Consider the following 16,045-nt stretch of genomic DNA (forward strand, 5'->3'; position numbering starts at 1 on the left):
ACACAATATACACACAACAGCAACTCTGATCTACCTTCTACCAGGCAAGTTTTATCATGGGATAATCTTTTTGTATACTATAGTGATGTGCCTCTGCCAAGACACCTTCTGATTGGTTTAATAAAGAGCTGAATGGCCAATAGTCAGGCAAGAAAGGATAGATGGAACTTGTAGGCAGAGATAGGAACTCTGAGTTAAAATCTGGTGTGGGCGATTTGCCAACAAGACACAGAGGAAGTTGGATGTACTATATGGAGGAGAGGTAACGAGCCATGTGACAGACTATAAATGAATATGAGCAGTTAATTTAAGATTTAGGAGCAAGTTGGGAATAAGCCTAAACTAAGGCCAAGCTTTCATACTTAATAAGAAGTCTTCTTGTCATTACTTGAGATCTGGTAGTCCAAAGAAAGTCCAACTAGAAAGTTGTTGGTTTGTTTCTTTGTTAATGGCTATGGACATGTTATTCTGTTAGCATTCATTATTATGATGGGGTACCAAAATAAATAAGGGAGCAAATAAAATTGTTTGGCTCATAATTTCAGAGGTTTCAGTCCACAGTCAGTGAGCCCCATTTCTTTGGCCTGCGTCAAGCCATAAAGATCACAGTAGAAGAACAGCACAAAGCTGCTTGACTCAGAGAAGGTAGGATGCAGGGGAAGAAGAAGAGAAAGAGGAGGAAGAAGAAGAAGGGGAGGTGCCAAAGACAATATATGTCCTTCAGATGGCCCCCAAAGAGAATGGCACTATTAGGGGGTGTGGCTTTGTTGGAGTAGGTGTGGTCTTGCTGGAGTAGGACTGTTGGAGAGGTATGTCACTGTGGAGGTGGACTTTGAAGTCTTACATATGCTCAAGCTATGCCCCGTGTCTCATTTCACTTCCTATGGCCTGCACAAGATGTAGAAATCTCAGTTACCTCTCCAGCACCATGTCTGCCTGCATGGTGGGTCCCATCACCCATCATGATGATAATGAACTGAGCCTCGGAACTGTAAGACACTCAATTCGTTGTGTTCTTTTGTAAGAGTTGCTGTGGTCAGTTGAACAGGTGTGGTTACCCCCTAAGGCCATCAAAACAAACCCTGAAAAGACAAATAAGGGGAAACAAATCCTTAGAACTCACCTGTGGCTAGGCCCGTCACCTTTATAGTTCACAGGCTATGGGAGATGCTCAGACCAGTACTGCCCCAGCAGCAAAGGCTGTCCTAACAACTGCTTCACAAAGTTTAAACAAGCTTGCAAAAAAAGAAAAGTCATTCGAATATTTTTGCCCATGTTATTTAATCGTAGGCTGTTTCCTATCTTGGCTGTTAGGAATCAGAGCTGCACTAATAACCCAAGGTGCATTTCTCTCTTTGCTGTAGCGGTTTCATGGCTTTGGGATATGTAATAGAAGGGCTCAACTTCATTAGCCAAAAGAGACACACAGATCAGAACAAAACAAAATACTGTCTCCTTCATTCGAATGGCTATTAGTAAACAAAAAACAAAATAACCAATGCCAGTTAGGATGTACAAAAGAGAGCCTGTATATATTACTTATGGGAGTAATATTCCTAAGTCCAGTCTGGAGAAAAGTGTGCAATTTGGGGCTTGCTCACTTTGCCTGACAACTTCTCCATTTTCAATAGTCTTTTGTGAGATTTATACTTCTGTGGTGATTTAAATGAAATATCTAATGTATTCTAGCGTTTGAATACTTGGTCCCAAGTTGGTGGCTGTTTGGGAAGCATAGGAGGTATGGGCTTGCTGGAGGAAGTATGTCACTGGGGATGAACTCTGAGGCTTCAAAAGACTGATATTGAGTTCTCCAATCCCCCTGGAAGTATGAGTCTTCACTTCTGTAAGCTGACTGGACCACGGTGCTTTATCCTGGCAGTAGGACAGAGTCTAATACAGCTATGGACTATGCTTAGGCCTGACCACCTTCACCTCATTAAAATAACTGTGATTACTGATGGAACAGAAGAAAAAAAAAGAGTTGTCGTGGTCATGGTGTCTCTTCACAGAAATGGAAACCCTAACTAGGATACCCTCCCTACAAGGCACTCCCTCTCATCAGACCTCATCCACTAATAGAACATTCTGCACAGTGATATTTGAGCCCTCATGATTTCATGACCTCTCAGGAGCCTACCAACTTGAGACCAAGTCTTCAGCACTTGATGTATATTTTACACCCAAACCTCCACGGGCGTACACATAGTTGCTATGAAGAAAATGCACTAAGCCCTCTATCACTGTCAGAAATGCAGAAATCTCAACCTAGGGTACCATAGCACAAGCTCAAAGCCTGCTAAATAAAGTAGGATTTGAAGCAGCAATGGAGGAAGATGTCTATGGCCATGAAAAGAGAGGCCCATCTGGGGAACTACAGAAAAGACATTTTGAAATGAATCCACTTGATAAGTTAATAAAAAAAAAACTGCATGAAAAGGTAACTTTCCATTGTTGTATATTGGTTTGAATTTATAGGTAGCTTAGGATTTTTAAAATAAACCACTATGAAAGAACACAATGTATTACATCCATAAAAACAAAGAGAACAGAGAGACGAGAAAATCACAGACACAGTATAGTCAAAAGATGCTTAAGGAATATGGAGAGGAGAGAGGGATGATGAGGCAGAGAAGAAATTCCAGCAAAATCACTGAGAAGAAGGGAAACAGAGTAATTAATACAAAGAAGAAAAGTGTCAAAGAGTAGATAGCTTTTAAGAGGAGAGAATTGTATCAGGGTATCGGTTATGTCTCTACTGCTGTGTCAAAAAAGCATGGCCAAAAGCAACAAATAAAGAAAGGATTGATTTGGGGCTTGGGGCTTAGGACCACCATCGCAGCAGAGAAGCGTGGTAGCAGGCACCAGGCATGGCAGCAGGAACAGCGGAGAGTTCACAGCATGGACCACAAACGGGAAACAGAGACAGCCAACTTGAAAAGGCACAAGCCTTATAAACCCCAAAGTGACATGTGTCCTCCAGCAAGAATACACATCCTAAGCCTCCCCAAACATCCACCAACTGGGGACCAAGTAGTCAAATGCCCAAACTATAGGGAACTAGCATTCAAGCTACTGCAAAGGGCGGGGTGGGGGCTAAAGAGGTCCTTACCAAAAATAATTCTGCACAAAATACGTAAGTACTGGCTGCTTAGAAAATACACAGAAATGGACATCAGAGGCAAAGGAAGAAGCATTAAAGGCTGCCTCAGTTGAGCCAGGTAAGAGTGCAGAAAAATATATTAGCTACTTTCAACACCCAGCAAAACTCAGAGAAAGGAAAGCCTTTTATTATTCAAAACACATGTATATTTCTAAATAAATACATACATACATGGGGGGGTTGTAAACCTCTAGATTTTGATTAAAGTCTTTCCATTTATTTTCCTAGCCATAAAGCTCACATTCATCTCAAGTCCTTTCAAAAGATGCTCCCAATCTGTTCTGTGACTTTGCAAAAGGCATGGGGGCTGTGCCCATATTTCTTCACACTATTCTTTGATTTTGACGTCGCTGCTTGGACCCTGCAATTCATGTTTCAAACTTTAGCCCTGCTGAATGTGTTTCCAGAGTTGACTAGTTCCCCCGCCTCACTAGAATTTTTAGCTGACTGTATCACTCACTCGCTTCAGCCCAAATGGACCAGCCATTGAAGCATGTGCTCCACAATGCACTTTTCTCTGTTAATCAATTTGTGGTACTTCCTCATAGGAGTTATTGACAACGTGGCTGCTTCTCAGACTTGTATCTGCAATGCAAACCGTCGGTCTTCCACTCACTGACCCCTGAATCCTAAAGTTGGAGGGATAATTTCACGGTACACACCTTTCTTTGTAGTGAATTACACCTCTGGGGGAAAAAAAACTTCTTGTCTCCTTTAACAACCCTCAGCACCAACAAACTCTTGCTGGCTCAAAGCACCCCGAAAAGAGAAAACTTAGCCCCTTGAAGAATATTGTGAGAACAACTGGGACTTTTAAAAAAAAGTTTTTATTATAACAATGATAATGTTTTCTAACCCCAGAATAAAAATACTGACAACTGACACCATCCTGGCTTATCTTTGTAATGCTGTGAACATATTTTCTCAATGTCACCAACAGAAGAATCTAGAATTCTGGTCTTGGGGTTCTCGCTGCAGAAGAACATGGTGGTAAAACATCTGTGGATGAACTGTTTCCTATTTACTTTGCAAAACTGCTCAAGAATTCACATAAGTAATTGATGAAATACCCATCTTTTGTGAGATTTAAAAAAAAATACTCCTTGATATTTTTGACAGCTAGATGACCAATCTGAAGGACATGCTTTCTTCTATAAAAACATATAACCTCCCTGAGCTGGGGTTCCACACTCAAGTTCTGAAGAGGAATAATAGTAATATCCAATCTGAGCAACGTGACCATGATGGCCTGCTGTGGAACAATGGTCTGTACCCTGTCCGTTGTATTTTAATAAAACGCTGATTGGCCAGTAGCCAGACAGGAAGTAGATAAGTATAGGCTGAGCAATGAGAATGCTGGGAAGAGGGAAGCACATTCTACAGTCGTGACCCAATCACAGAGGAAGCAAGATGTGACTGCCTCGCAAAAAAAGGTACCAAGCCAAATGACTAACATAGACAAGAATTATGGACTAATATAAGTTATAAGAGTTAATGAGAAACCTGAGCTACAAGACCAATCAGTTTATAGTTAATGTAGGCCTCTGTGTGTTTATTTGGGACTAAATGGCTGTGGGACCCGGTGGGACAGAAACCTCTGTTAACAATGACCCTTATTTCAAAACCGAAACGATGGTAATGCATAGTGGGAAACGCAGACTAGGGGCCAGGGAGCATTCCCCGAGGCATCCCAGAAGTCCATTGGCTGCCTTTTCCATGTTGTCAGAAGCACCACGATCTCTGACTGCAGAGCAGTGCTGAGTCACTGCAATTGTTGCCTAATTTTGACTTACAAAGCAGTTTTCCTAAAGAGCTTCTCGCTTATGTTACTTCTCCCAAAGTCCTTATGATCCTAGTCTACATTTCAATCCTGAACTCTCTCTCTCTCTCTCTCTCTCTCTCTCTCTCTCTCTCTCTCTCTCTTTCTGTGTGTGTGTGTGCGCGCGCGCGTTTATTAATTGATCATGAAAAGTTGTCAAATGTTAGAAATATGTGTTAGTAATAAATAAATCAACTACTAATAAGCCCCCAGGTTCTCTGGTCTCTGAGGATTGTTAATATGTATCACACAAGCCAGACATCAAACAAGGTTCATCAGTACAGATACAGGGCCCTGTAAGACCCTTTCAAACTTTATTTTCTCCCCATGAGCCGTCTTCCCAAAAGTCTTAACCCAGAAGCCAACACCCCATCTGCAATAGGAGACAGAGGTTTAGAGAAAGAGAAAAGAACAGGAAAATTAAGGTTTGGGACCTCTGAGGTTGGGATCTAGGGTACAGCCTTCACGGAAGGCTGGGCCACACACTCAGCTGAAACACAGATATGATGATTATCACAAGGGCTCTATAACAACCTAAGGGGGCCTTTCAAATGGATGCTTCTCAAGAACTGCCCAACAATGGGGTCCCACTATCTCTGAAAGTTGGGTCTATGTGACAACACAGTAGCTAAACGCAAGGTGAGAAACTTCCAGAGCCTTTGAGAAATCGGAGCTGTGCCACCCCAAATCCGCGGAAATGCAGAATAGCCTCCAGGCCAAGGCTGCTGATGTCTACTGGAAGAATTCTCTGCATGAGAAGTGTGCGTGCTAGAGGCTGATCACGTCACCAAAGTCTGCAGAGAAATAACAAAACTCCTTGGCCGCTTCTGTCATTCTCCTAGTGCCCCTCTGAGAAATCCTATCTGACCTCTGAGGTTGAAATCCCCTGGGGAATCTTAGGGAATCTATCAAAACCCTGGCGTCTGTGCGCAGCCTCAGAGCCTCTGAATACAAAACAGGACCATTTCCTGGCTCAGAACTCCATCACCAAATTCCTTAGGCTCAGAACTGATGGGAAAACAGATCCCCAAGTTCTTCTGATTTAGAAATCATCCAGACTGACAACAGATAGGAAATTGACAAGGAGATTTGAAATCATTTACGCAGTCAGTTTGGTTTTTTTTTTTCTTTTACGTGATAGAGAACACAGCATCCTTGATTTTCTCACTTTTCTCAGTTGAAAGCGAAACCATGACATGAATTAAAGTGTGTGTGTGTGTGTGTGTGTGTGTGTGTGTGTGTGATAGAGAGAGAGAGAGAGAGAGAGAGAGAGAGAGAGAGAGAGAGAGAGAGATGGAGGGGAGCGCTCTGTGTCTCATATGCTGTACCACAAGGCATTCTACAGTTTCAGTGGTCTTTTCTCCCAGTCACATCTCTACAGTATTCTTACACTCTTCAGCCAAACAACATCGCCTGTTTTTACACAGAACCTTCCCAGGAACAGCCTGAGAAGAAGTGCAGACTCACAAAACAAAAGTAGATGATGGTGTTGGCCGATGGAGGATACAGAAAAATGGAGTCCACTTCCTCCCAAGCTCAACTCCAGAATCTCCAGTCTGACAAGGACAAAGCATCTCAGGACATCAAGCCACCTTTCCTTCTATTAAGGAGGCCCACGGAGACCAGGGTGGGCTTGCCTGATACTTAAAAACTGCAGTTCCTGGGGTTTCCTAGAGGTAAAGTTTTTCCACTAGCAAAGGGTCGTAAGCCCCTTCTAGTTACTGCTAAGAATTAAGCATTCTCTGCAAGAGAATAAAACACACACACATACACACACATGCGCGCACACTCACGCACGTGTACCAACTCAGGGGTTTCTCAGAGGCCCTAAACCTCATCTCTTAATGATTAACAGATTCATGGCCCCTAAGTTAAGAAGTTCTGCCCCAGAGAAAGCAGTTTTTCTTTCTCAAAACTTACCAGCTCGGGAATATACACTCATCCTAATGGTGCAATCTATAAAATTCAGAGAGAAAGCGATTCCAATGATTCAAAAAGATGATTTAATCCCTAATCAATATTTCCATATTTCTAACATGTGTCAAGGAAAGAAAATGTGCAGGAGAAATTGAAACCTATACATATTTCACTAGCGATTTCACATATGGACCTGGAATATCTTTTCTCCTAATATGGAGATGGCTCAGCAGTATTTAAATGACTCCTTATTCCAAGTCATATAAATATGCACCAGATGTATCTTTTGTAAATGTTATGTTTTTCAAGTTCTCAGCATTTGCAAGTAGTTGAAAGCTATGTCAAGCACGCTTTAATGGGGCATAAAAGTGTATTGTATTCAAAGAGATGGTACCGCTTTGTAATAGGGGGAAATACAAATGCTGTCGATGGCTACATTTCCACTTATTGATTTATGCTGCACAGCGGAGTGCTCTGTATTCTTTGCACACAAGTTCCCTATCAGTTCGAATCTAACCACAGACAAGAAGTCATGCCTCCATTAACGGATTCTCTAAATGACAGAAAATTCCCAACACTCTGAGAATCTCGGTAGACAGAGACTTAAAGGTCAGCTCGATCCCACACCCAGATTGAACAGATGAGCAAAGCTGAACCCCAAAAGTGTTACACTGTAGTAATCTCAGCACTGAGCTGCTGTGGGAGAGGGTGCAGAAACTTCTAGTCCCTGAGCCTGAGAAATTTCCCTGTGCTCTCTCTCCTCAGCCCCTGTGCCCTGCACAAAAGCATAAACAGTCAGAAGTGGAGCATCGATCACGTGCTGATTTCCTGGAAAAACTGTCATCTATGTTTTTTTTTTTTTTCAAACTGTCGAAGTAGCTTGTAGGAAGTCAGCGTAGGGAGTAAAATGTCATGCAATGGTCAGCACTAATGGTTTTCAAAGAAGATCGTAAGGCCTTTCTCTGATATGAAATTTATCTGACCCAAGATGAGCTTTTTCACTGAGACACCCAATAAAAGGTACCCAAAAGGTACCAAATAAGTTCCCCTCCCAACATTTTTTGATGTTATACACACACACATACACACACACATATGTGTGTGTGTGTGTGTATGTGTGTGTGTGTGTGTGTGTGTGTGTGTATCAAAGATGGCTAAGAAATGTTTTCAAGTCCCACAGCAACCAAGTTGAAAATGTTTTGGGTTATTTGGGATGGGGGTGCATTGCTTTGGTTTCTGTTTCTGAAGTTTTGCTGTTGTTGTTGTTGTTTGTTGTTTGTTTTTCTGTTTTTGTATTTATAAATAACCAAGAATGATTCCTCATTGCACAACTTTTTGTCTTTTTGTTAAGGAGAAAGAAGATCCTTTTCTCCTGGAATTCCGTGCGGCTGGAGCCTGAGAAGGAAAGTGTTTACTACCACACCTTAGCCACCCCTGACTCTGGCCTGCTTCATCTCATCACCATGGACTGCCTCCAATCGTTCCTGGGAATGAGACAGACTATTAAATAATGAACCAGCTAGGTAAGAAGCATTCTCTGAAAGGCAAGCAACTTTTCACTTTGACCTTTACAAATAGCATCTTGCCCTCCCAGGCCCAGGGCAGCCGTGAAAAATCTCATGTAAAAATGAAGTCGTAATTGAAGTTTTCACAGACTGCGTGTCCCCGTTCCCGTGAGTGGTGTACCCCTGCTTCACAGAGTTCCACAGCTGAACATATGTCCTCTCTGGCTCCAGATGAAAGCACATATTTTCTTTCTCTAGCCAGGATCCAGGTTTTGCACACCAGGTCAGTGCATGAACCAGTAGCTCACAGTCCAGAGAAGATGCAGGCAAGGCCAGCTCAGAATCCGCCCTCCGTGGGCAATGCCAGGTGCTTATGAAACACTGCCACTGTTTCCCAAGCAATGTCACGGCTCCTAGAAGTTTGGGCAGTGGTCCTACCTATGTGCCATAGTCACTCACTAGTCAAGCTGGTGTTAAAGGCTTGTCCATCACCACTGGTTCAGGTTCCCTCACAAGAAGGTCAAAGGCTCCTGTGCCAGCAATCAATGCATGGTTAGGGGTGTTGCTCTCCACCAGTAAGTAATTATTTTTCCCCAGGGTGCTGGGAGACACAGAAGCCAATGCTTTTCTGTCCAGACGGGGAGTACAAGAGGGAGTGTAGATACACCCATGCTCTTGCCAAGAGGCTTAGTCTAACTTGCCATGCTTCTGTGTGAATGCGGCATCCACAGTAGAGTTGTGCCAAGTTAAGATGGGAACCTTCTTCTGTTCTTGTTATCACAAAGGGCAGGGATATGGGGAGGACATAGTCACAAAGGGTCATGTGGCCTTAGGAACGTTTGCCACCTTTGTTCTGCTACGAAATGGGGTGAGGGGCCTGAACTCACCGAATGACACAGAAGCACTTCGCAAACTAACATAGAGAGGTCCTGAAGGAGCCATGTCCGGAGAACTCCACGATGCAGAAGCAAGGACAGAAAGCAGAGGCACACATGTCCCCTCACCTACACACAAATTCAGAAAATAGTAAACCGTTGCTATTGGAAGACAGCGTCTTTAGCAGACAAGCTACAACTTGGAAACGCAGCATCACCATACCATGACCTTGACAGGTGGCAGAGCCCTGTGTCACTCAGCTGGTGCATCTGTCAATCCTCAATACAAAGTCCACCTTGAACAGCATTCGAGTAGGAGAATACAGATAAGGTTCAAGCTTTAATGCCTGGTTCATTATCATTTATTTAGTAAACTCTAGTAATATTATTATTAGTGCCTCTGTCCGCAGGGGCTTTATGATGGTGGAAACCCCTGCATCACCCTGCTCCTAAATGAGGTGCTTTCTCAGAAGAGTTCACCTTTTCTCACACCCTGGAAAGAACTTGAGCACACAGGACTGGAATCTGGTCCTCCAACCCAGGCCGAGGAATTCAACACACAAGAGAAGGGACAGGAAAGGGGACAGGACCCAGGTGAGGACCCACATGATTGCCTTCTGTAGCCTGGCTTTAGCATGTGTTCGCGGGCACAGTGACCTGACCACATTGACAAAGTCACCTGCCCCTTCTGATAAAGTTCAGACTGAGGGTAACAAGGACAGTTCTAGAGATGGCCTAATGAATATTCCCTATGTTCACAGATCCTAGGCTCCCCTCTCTGTCCACTGTGAAAACAATGACCTTAACTTGTTTTTCATTCCCAGAGGGCACAAAGGGAAAATCTTACCCAATTTAAAGTGTCGCTAACGAGATGTCTATTGGGAATGAGCCCAAATGAGATAATCTCACATCCAGCAGGTTGATACTCCTTCTACCAAGGACTCTCCCTAAGAACACAATCATGCTGAATTGACAGCCAACAACCATAGTCAGGAGAGAGGTTGCCCTTCACAACACCGCTTCCCCAATCCCACCAAGGCCAGCCCTTGCCTTCTCTGAGTTACCCTAAAGACAATAATACCCTGAGAGACCAATCCAACACCTTCTCAAGGCCTGCTACTCAGAACTGTACCACATTTAAAGCAAAAAGCTCAGACGAGCATTGAGAAATAGAAAACAAACCTAACCCAGTGGTTAAAATGCACTGATCCTTTATGGGGATATACGTATATATATTGTGTATGAAGAGATATATACATGAAGATATATATCAATATATATATATTTTCTTTTAATATCCACATAAATCAATTTGGCTGTTACCCACCATCATTGAACTACAAGCAAAGAACAGATCATGTATGCACTTGGTCCTGCATTGATGTCTAAAACCTGGAGTGTAGAGCAGATACACAGCCCAGGCCCCGTGAAGAGATTTCTATGAGACATAAGTTCAACTGGAGCTACTCCTAAACCACACAAGAGTTAGAGAAACCTGGTAGGCAGGCAGTGTTTAGTAGATGGGGGTGGGGGTGGGGGGCAGGAACTTTGGTGGGGCCTGGGCAAGGAGAAGAGGTGTAGCCCTGGTCTCAGCCATACTCCTCTGAGGGATTCCTTCCTTGATCCAATTCACTTCCTATTCACAATTGATTTTCCTCGAAGAACCCTCATCACTGAAGGCCTGAGAGTCTCACAAATGAGACTTTTGCTACCACATAGCACCATAGTTGCAACGTCAGGAATGGGCGGCAGCCATTATCTCTTTTTGTTTATAATAAAGAGAGGTTTTGAAAAATCACAAGACAACCGTTTTTAGTGTCTGAGTTTGGGGCTTTGCTTTTTCTCTTCTTTCTTTAAGGCTCAGGCTAAAGGCAGCTGATAGTGGCCAGTCCTGATTGGCCAACATCTGCTTCTTTACAGGGACCTTACTTGCCAAGTAGCTGGACAGCAACCCCCATTTGGTATTCATGGGAAGTGCTTGCCGAAGAATAATGACAATAATTGCCTCTGATTCTTGTGTTTACAACACTGCCAAAGTATCATTAGGGCCTTATTTATAGATAATAATGCTTATTAATCACAAGTATTTGAATTTTGGAATGTATTAGATTAATATTCTTTTGTACCTCGGCTCTGTACTAATGTTGTGAAAGGCGCTCACTGAATGCAACTCATCGGGAATGCTTATTTTGAGCGGCAGAATAATGCGTGTAACTCGCAGGTGAAAGATAGAGAAATTCCATGGCCACCTCTCCACAGCCTCCACAGAGGCCGATGGCCAATGGGGAGAACCAGCCTGGCCTCTTAAACGAGAAGGAAAAGAAAGCAAAGTAAATAGCCCTATAGGTATTTTTTTTTAAAGAAAATCTTGTAAATACTGAGCTTGCGAGACATTTCTGACCGTATGTGTGTTGTTCTGTTTTGCCTTAAATCTGTGGATGGATCATTTTATTGGGAATGGTCTGGCATGAGGAACAGTCATTGATAGCTGTATAGTGCAAATGTTTTTAAAAACTCCATGGAAGAAAAAAACATTAAGTGGTTAATAAATCTGGTAGGCACACCACCTTGATGTCTAAACACCTACTCATTACAGGAGCCACCGTGCACTTATTTGCTAATCTCTTTCTACACATTTAATTTCTGGGCAGGCGTATATGTCACCTAGTATTTCTCTAACGTTTGTGTACAACTGAAAACAGGAGTCATTAAAATTTTCAGAAGAGTATCATCATTTTTCCAGGTTAATGCAATCTCCATTAGTATAATAAAAAACAACAACTTTATAAATAAACAGACAGCATTACCAGTTCATAGTCCACTCGGCCTCCTCTCTCCAGAGATTGCACCAGACATGAATTCTGCAGGGTTTTCTTCTCCTCTAACACACATTTCTGTTTACCTTGCAGTGTTCCCGCTGTGTGTGGCGGAACAGTGTTCAGCTTGTTTAATTAGAGGACTGCAAAGTAACGAAAGGGACATGATTCTCCAGGAATTTTTTTTCAGAATAAAAGCAAAGTTTATCAACAAAAAGTCCAGGTGCCCTTTCCTTCAACAATATTTGCAACTAGATAAGACTTTTAAAGGCGCCTGTAATTAATGTCTCCTAATGTTCCTTAGCTAAACCCGTATCGGTTCAATGCCATGCTGTTCTACACACCACTTTAAATTGTCCCCAGCCCCATTGCCACCCACGATAATTAACCTTGTCTTTTCTCCTCCTCTCAACTTTGTCCTCCATAAAGTGTAAGGGGGCTACGTCTTTAAATCACCAGATTACACGACGAGAACTGCCCCCCCAAACAGGAAAAGCCTGGAAGACTTGTTCAACAAATGTTTCCAAGTCTGATCATCCAAAGAGACTAAGACCCTAATTCATTACAAGTAAAATGGAAAAAAAATAATTTACAGCTTAATATAAACAATTTTAGTGTTCCCAGTTGGGTCCTTTACTTCAAAGCATGGTGTGATATGTGCATGTGAACTCTCAACGAGTCAAAGCAGGAAGGTGGACGGCTACCCAACAATTCAACCAGTATCCATGGCAAGGTCTGGTAAGTTGGGCCCCTCAACCCTCTTTATATAAGTCTTGGCAGACACACTGGTCTCAGCTCTGTGCAGAGGTGCACGTCCATATATGCAGGGGTACACATCCATCTGTGCAAGGGTGCATGCCCATCTTTGTGGACGTTGCTAGAAGGACGAGTCACCACTGGATAGCTGACAGACTTAGTCCAGATCATCCGAATTCACTACGACAGCAGATTTAGATTGCACAATTTTCACTAATTTTTTTAATGGTGAGAAGAGAGGGAGGGCAGACATACCTGGATTATACAAATAATTACTCAATTCTCCCATTTATTTTTGCCTTCTTCAGATAAGATGCCTGAAGATGGCATTGTCTCTTTAAAAGATGCTGTTACTTGGATGAGGAAGTAAAGTAAGGCTCTGAGAGGCCCCAGATCCTAGGATAACTGAGTTGTACCACTGAAGTGGAAGGATGGAGGTTGAAGATCTCATACCTCCCTAGGTATTGCTGAGCCCCACTACACATCTCCCCCAAATGCTTACAGACTTGGTGTGGGAGACGCAAGAGACAGCTATGGAAGAGAAAAATGGGGAGGGAGAAAGGGGGAAGGGAAAGAGAGAGACTAGTCTATGAATCTGAGTTTAAATTTGAGGGTATTGAGAAGATAATTCTTTATGAAAAATGGTTTGACAGAATAACTTATATTCCACCAACACCCCGCAGTTTTCTACGAGCCTAGTTGGATATGAAACTTGAGATCTGTCAACATTTTATACTTCCCTGAATTAATAAGCATTTTTCCTTCTTTTCTTTAACTGCCAAATTTTTTAATGAAATGGAATCTTGGATGCCTACGTTCTGGGGTTTTTTATTTGCTATATTATAGTTGCCTGCTTTTAGGCCATGAATGCCAAAGTCTTTATTCTTACAAATCTCTCTACATGTGTAATTTGAGCTTGCTAACTAGTTCTTTACCCACTTCATTAATTAAATTGACAGAAAAGGTTATTTTCCCATGTTGTGGTGAATGACTCTTCAGAGGAATGTTTGAATGAACATTTCAGTCTTAAGTTAATATGTAGCCCCGTGTCCTCAGATCACACCACAGCAGCAGATAGGAAACTTGCTCAATTTTAGAAAAAAAAAAAAAGAACATTTTTGAAACTCATCTTAAACTGCTAACTAGAGAAAAATGTTTTGTTTTTAATTTTGATGTGTTATTACCACCATTTTAATTTTGAACTTTTAAAGAGATTAAGGATAAAAGTTTAAAAAAATATTGGACTAAACTAATTTTTAGTTCACATTTTTGTCACTAATATTTGGGGATCGTTGATGAGTCATAAACCTTTTAAGTGCTCTTCCAAACAAATAATAACAAATTACACTAGGGAATCACTGTCACCATGAACATATATATTTTGCAAGGCAAATGTACTTTTATTTGAACATAAAGACTCAAGATTATTTTAAAATATCAGTGTAAAAATCATTCATAAAAATGTCCCTGATCACAAGATTCAGGAAACTTCAAAACTTTATCATTTTGATTTGTTCAACTAGGACCAATAGACCTCAAAAAAGAAAATTCAGGTCCGACATTTCTTTACATTTATTTAACACAAATGAACGTTTGGAGTCCTGCCAATGAATGTCAATATATTCATTTTGACGGTAATCCCTAACAGCAACAACAAAAATAAAGCGTCCAAAAAATCTGAAGATTCAAAATACCACTTAAAAGAAGCAAGTATGTAATACGTCACCCCACATCTATGCAAATTATTTCAAGGGCAAATACATACTTCAAATTTGCTTCTTGAACAGTGTTCGCCTACAGACCACCTTTTAGTGCACAGCGAGGCCTATAATAGTCACTACCGCAGTGTGGTTTCTTTACAATGGGGGGAGTAAAACAAAATTGTTGCTCTTTCTTTCTTCGTATCGGGATTTAATGTTTGATCTAAGATGATAGCATTTAATGTATGAAAAAGGGACAAAAGGAAAAAAATCATCTGACTTTAGATGGAATGTTTATGTTTTAAATGTGCCTTTTTAAAAATGTGCTGCCATTTTTTAATTCTACACAAAACACATTATTTAAGGGCAGAGTACTTTTTCAATGGGCTTAACATAGTGATAGGAATCTCTTCTTCTTTTCTGGGGTGTCAGCTACCAAAAGCCCAATTCGCATTTGAAAAGAAATCTTGACTTGTTTCAGCATCAGATACACCCAGTTCCTCTTGCTTTGAGTTGCTGCTATTTAATGCATTGTTAATCATAGAACTTCGGTATACTGCACATGGATGGGCATGTTCTATGCAAATATATTCAGTTGGGGTATGTATATATTTTGTTATGTTCTGTACATAAACATCTACCCTTGTGCATATGTATATTTACATCATGTGTAAATATGTGGAGTATATTACCAAACTGTACTCTACTTAAGAGGAGGAGGAGTTTCGAAGGGGTGCCAGGCAATATTTTAGTTAACTGTTAACTGAGTACTTTTTTTTTTTTTATGAAAGCCATTAAGTTGTATTTTGGGTTTTGTTTTTCACAGTCCCAAAGGTGGGTGTTGACAGACACGATTATTTCCTGTGTTCCAAAAAGGCCGGTTTTAAAATATTATGTTAACATCTGCTTTAAATAATTAAAAGAGGAACCATCCCCTCAGCATCTACCTTCTCCTAGCAAAGCCTGTGGACAGAGATCCTGATAAACCATTCAAAGAGAAACTTAACTTTAATTTCACACGCAAAAGCTCATCCACTGAAACACCAACATCCCACCATTAACATGCTTTGTGAAAATGTGGTCCTTTCTAAATTATCTCATGAAAAGGACTGGCTGACACTGTATCAAGATGCTGGCTGCAATGGCCTCTTGGGGTGGGTTAGTGTGTGCCACAGTTACTCAGAGGTTTTCTGCTGAACAGAAGGTCTCCAAGAACTACACCCTAGCAAAGTCCTCTAATATTAGTAGATCCAAGAAATTGATGTATAGCATATTCACACGTGATGCAAATATACATATGCACAAGCATACATGTTTATGTACAGAACAAGATCTACACCCATCCCAGCTGAATACATTTGCATAGTAGGACATGCTCATGTACAGGAGACCAAACTTCTAGGGCTAACAGCAGCAGCTCAAAACAGAAGAAAGGGAATCTTTTCCCTATTGAAAAAAAAATGTCATTGATATTTCTTAATTATTAGAAAACCTTGG

The 16,045-nt window shown here is 41.5% G+C and overlaps 1 long non-coding RNA gene across 4 annotated transcripts in view; it reads right to left on the minus strand.

The window, feature by feature from the left end:
• Positions 1-16,045, minus strand: part of LOC125397778 (uncharacterized) — a 44,010-nt gene that overhangs the window by 18,439 nt on the left and 9,526 nt on the right. The window contains exons 2-3 of one of the 4 annotated variants that reach the window (XR_015735460.1): positions 12,084-12,235; positions 917-1,082 (exon numbers count right to left, since the gene is read on the minus strand). The exons of 1 other annotated variant lie outside the window; for it this stretch is intronic. This is a non-coding gene — a long non-coding RNA (uncharacterized LOC125397778). Of the gene's footprint in view, positions 1-916; positions 1,083-9,288; positions 9,406-12,083; positions 12,236-16,045 lie in introns of all 4 variants that reach the window. 2 more of the 4 variants (XR_015735461.1, XR_015735459.1) reach the window with 2 other exon arrangements.

This window comes from Myodes glareolus, chromosome 18 (assembly GCF_982192425.1).
Source record: "Myodes glareolus chromosome 18, mMyoGla1.1, whole genome shotgun sequence".
Taxonomy (NCBI): domain Eukaryota; kingdom Metazoa; phylum Chordata; class Mammalia; order Rodentia; family Cricetidae; genus Myodes; species Myodes glareolus.